Source organism: Zophobas morio, unplaced genomic scaffold, assembly GCF_036711695.1.
Source record: "Zophobas morio isolate AGI-343-1 ecotype UQ-CSIRO unplaced genomic scaffold, CSIRO_AGI_Zmor_V1 ptg000108l, whole genome shotgun sequence".
In the NCBI taxonomy this organism is placed as follows: domain Eukaryota; kingdom Metazoa; phylum Arthropoda; class Insecta; order Coleoptera; family Tenebrionidae; genus Zophobas; species Zophobas morio.
The window spans coordinates 2938831-2943920 of NW_026972213.1; the positions used below are offsets into that span (position 1 = coordinate 2938831).

Genomic DNA, 5090 nt, shown 5'->3' on the forward strand with positions numbered 1-5090 from the left:
AATATCAGCAATTTACTATATTCACGATAATCTCAATATTCCAGAGCATATACTTATTTTTTTTTTTTTTTGAAAAATGTAGATGTTCACGGCAAAAATCATTGCGGATTGATAAACCACAAGTATAAAACCATTATATTATATGAAATTAAATAGGATTTACCTAGCAAAATTTTTAAATGACGTCATGACATTTTCGGTGAGGATGACGAACAAATTGTGGTTAGTGTTTAAGCATTTGCAGGACATGATGAAATTAACCATTTATCAAATGTATCCTATTATAATACTTCTCTAGCTTAAGCTCAGGAAGTAAAAATTAGCAAGCACTTTGCAACAATAACACAAGGATGATCAGTTTTCGAATTTAAAACTTTAGATATATAAATTTAAATTTTTGTATGGAGCAGAATTTTCACTGATAGGCAGTTGAACAGTGAATGTGAAATAGTGAAGGTATTTAAAACAGAAGATCATTCACACATTTACATGAAATAATAGTTAATATTTCTTTATATTACAACTTTTTAACGATCGAATTGTTAAAATCAAAATAACGAAAAAGTGGTATTCCAGAAATACCCAGTGTAATATAAACTATTGAAATATTGTTTTTCACAAAACAACCACGCAACTATGTATATCTAACGTAGTGAAATGAATTCCAAGATTTGGTTACTTCTGAAGAGTTTTTTTTTACAAAATTTCATTTCACACAGCAAATTTAATGCAAAATACCTTTCTCGGATTTATTAAGTTTGTAGATTGTTCTAAAGGTTCATCTCGATTGCCGACTAAAATACGTAAAAATAACCACTTTTATACACAAGGTAAATTCTGCGTCAAATTAACAATATAAGCCACTGGTTTGTAGCTTAAGTTAGACGAACCGTGCCTACAATAAATAGACATATGAAAAGAAAATGACGTATGTGCTCGATAATAGCTTTGAAGAACTAGAAAAAAAAAATGGTAAACAAATCCCTGCACCAAACTTTTGAAAATATTGAACGTCAAAGTTGAAGAATTATTCCGTAATTCTGATTTGTTTTAACGAACTCCTTTGTCTAATAGACAGTCACACATTTGGTTATTAATAATTTAATGACATTTTACTGTTAAAAAGGTAACCATTCATGATTTCTGTATCAAAATTAAATTTGAAGAGCGGATCTCTAGATTTTTTAACACAAAAGTTGTGTGTTTTAGGAACTTGTCCTGTATCTTTCTACGTCTCAAGAAAAATAGTCAAAGAGAACAATTTTAGTCGCGATTTCGTTCTCCTTGCATTAAGCAAGGAGTTAAAAATGTGCAAAAAATTAAAAGTGAAAGTGGTGAACACTTCTTGTGAGTCAGTGTTCCTCGGAAATATAGCAATAAGGGAGCATCACAGCAAAAATCAACTTGTGAAATCAATTGTAAAAGCTGAAGTTGCAGATATATTACGTGCCATAAGTTTCAAAGAACACACTTAACATCTTATATTCGGTAGGTATGAAGTGTTTTCCGACATATTTTGAAAAACGAGAGAACAGTTAAAAGTTGGAAGTTGCTAGATTTGCGTACGCTTTATACTCTCGAGAAATATTTTATATAAATGTTGTGGTATTCCCCACTTTCTTTCATTCAGTTTTCTGAAGAGAGGGGGAAGAGGGCATGGACACTGTGAAGTATATATAGCTGCGCAGTTAGATCTTTGTCTTTAAACGTTCAGATCATTCGAAACGCTCGATAATGTGTGCCAGTTAGTGTCTTTATGGTGTTATTTCTTCGTTGTGATACGCCCATTATATGGTTACGTGAATTGTGGAACCCAAATATGCAAAAAAGTGACATATTCTTTCAAAAACTATAAAAGTGTATGTATTTGTAGCAAAAGATTGCAAACATTACATCAATTTATATAACTTGGTATCATTTAATTTTGGTAAAATCTGTAATCGTGTTTGTAAATAATTGCTTTTTGTTGACAGCAAATTGTATATGTACTACTAGAGAAGATTTATAATTTTGCTCATGTTTAATTAACAATAATAAGCTGAAGATACTCAAAACAGATAAGTATGAAAAAATATTGTGAAATTGCTGAAAACGTGGCTTATGGAATGGGTCTTTAAGGTGTTAAAAATCACGTTAAAGGAGGGCCATAAAACTTTCGCCAATCTCAACAATATGTTAGATATTTTTACTGTTTTGAATTTAACCCCAAGGCAACACACGACGGTTCTAATTTGGGCAAAATCATGTTTTAGATCAAAAAAACGAAGCGAAAGTAGTTTTAAAAGAATTGGCTCTGTCAGTTCTGCAGTTACAACTACAAATCAATATTTTTATATCTCATCTAGTTACGTAGTAGTGAAACAGAAATTTCTACGGCTTTGAAGACATTTTGGAAAGTTAAGTTTTTGTTCCCAATGGGAAAATTGCCTTTAAATAAGCAAACTCGACAAGAATATGAACTTTATTAATTTTTGAATTTTTATGTTGAGTTTTTAATGTTTCAGACATTGTACCTAATTATTTTTTTTTTTGAATTTTTAGATTTTTGATAGTGACTGTTCCATAAATTAATAGCTAAGAATAATATTTTTCAGTAAGATATCTTAGAAGTAAACCAATGATGCTGAAACAGAATTTAAAAACCTACTAGCTTAAATTGTAGTCAAGTATTTATGTGTATGTATTTGTATTATTTATTTTTCTCTAAATATATCATAAAGCAATAATTCATAGAAGAATATGATGAGTGATGACATTGAATGCCAATATGTATGATTCAAATTATTGTGGCTAACCTAATCCGTCACTAAACTGTAAGAGCTGTTACAAGTAGTATAAAAGCATTATTATTATTATTACCTACGAGTGTAAATTATGCTCTAACCGAATTATATAATCTCACGTGTGTGATAAATTTGCTTTAACCTTCGTGTCTACAACTACAGAATTTGTCTAAAATAAATTTACCTGAATAACAAAAATGTTTGTTATAAAGTCATATTTTAAAAAAAATATGGACGCCGTTTGAATCGATTAATAGGGTTAAACACACCAATTTCATAAGGATAAACACAAAAAATAAACCAACCCTAATTTTGAACATAAAAATTATCAAATAAATTAAACCCCGATGATAACAAAATTGGTAGAAGTTTATTTCGACAGAACTGCCGTCGCGCCTGCCTAAAATTTGATTTTGCGATTTGCGTTTTGTGATAACCGTTGTAAAGTAAAAAGCATCGGCATAAATAAAACCCCCGAAGCTCCTGCCTCGTGAGAGCGCAAATTCCAAAGAGACGCTGCATAGTATGGACAATGTAAAATATATTGAAAGCAATTAACATGGGGAAAAATGTCTTCTCCAGCAATAATAGCATGCTTGGCTTCGAGTGTTTATGTTTCTACATCGAAATAGAAATTTGTTTCATCTAAATGAGTTTGTCTCCTCAAAACAGAGGCCTAAAATTAAGCGACAATCGAACAAAATGTTCTGAGTATTATAATTTTTTTTTTTATTTTATCATTATTAAATAAAGACGTGCGTGTTCTCATATTTTTGAGAAAAAAACAGGGTGACTCGTGCTTAATTTGATCAATAAAAAATTTATGATGGCGTGATCAAATAGGAGTCACAGGGCAAGAAAAAAAAAGAAACCGACAAGTTCGGTGTGGAACGTGCGAGCGCCGGTTCACGTGCTAACCCCTAAGCCGCAACTCTGGACGATTATATTCCGTGTTAGTGGTAAAATGTTATTATATTGTGTTTTTTTGCAAAAATTTGGCCGTTAAAGGAAAAACGTCAAAGCGGATTCGTACACCAGAGGTATAGGAGTGTACTGTTGTACAACATTGAAGTCATTTTAAAATAGAATCCCTTGAGATGACGTCATCTAATTGTTGGTGGGAATGATTAGCCAAATTTTGGTTAGACTTTTACCTAGTTTGATATTCCTCATATAAATACACAATGTAACAACAATCGGTCCGGTAGTTTTGGAGATGAAAAGAGGAGGAAACATGAAAGTGGCAAGTCGATGGATTCGATTACTTTACCTACTTCCTTAGCTTACGCTCAGGAAGTAAAAATATAAAATCTATCGAAGTCAAAGCCAAAAATATATGATTTCCCTTCAGCTATGAAAACAGTTACTGCAAATATGTAAGTAATGAATTGTATAAATTATTTTTTGTATCTGCGCTTATCATGACTGGTTTTGAAGATAGCATTTGGGTTTTATAAATATTTTCAACATTATCATCGAAATCTGAAATAAATCGTCAAATATGGTGTCACAAGTTTATATCTGTAAAGTCTATAAATATTTCACAGTTGTCGAAAATAGAAGACGTAAAATGTTAAAGGCAAATCAAGATTTTATTAATTTTCCATTCAGTAAGCAGTAACACGAAAATTCCGCTTAAAATATATTTACGATGTTATTACTTAAAATATCTACTATTACACTCCAGAATGCAATTTAAAGATACAATTTTCGGCAGTTTCTGTATCTTGTGCTTGCTTTTTGTATTTATTTCCTACCATTTAAGCAACAAAAAAACGAGACATTATTATGTGCACCGAGCTTCCAGTCTCGAAGTATTGTTTTCTTACACAATACTTAACTTTCTGCGGAATCATAACTTAAATAACAGAGTACAACTCTGCAGGACATTTAAGTTGTTTTCATCCACATATAGTAAGCCATCCAGTACCAAGCAGCATTGTAACTCGAAGTCGTATCTCAACATCAGCTCCGTTTCCGTTTACTAAGAAGCACATTATGTGGAAAACATTACGCCTAACCATTTTAACGAACGTACCCTTTAAATTCCTCAGTTATTATGGAAGAAGCACGTTAGTAAATCAAGCGTCGTCCTCTAATTAGTGCGCTGCAAGATGCCTAACGACCACCAACGTAAAAACCTCTTCACTGTCGGCTGCAATATAGCCAATACTGACCTGAATCGCAAACGAACGAGCCAACGCCGAAGGCTCTTATCAACTCGGACCGTAAAAATGCAATAGGATATATCGGTATCAGTAAAAGGCTCTGCAGTCGGTCTTTCCGAGACGTCTAATCTAATCACTG

General features: G+C 32.0%; 1 protein-coding gene across 4 annotated transcripts in view; it reads left to right on the forward strand.

Annotated features, from left to right (window-relative positions):
- The window catches only part of LOC135144785 (protein prickle-like), an 889236-nt gene that overhangs the window by 632281 nt on the left and 251865 nt on the right, over positions 1-5090 (forward strand). The window lies entirely within an intron of this gene.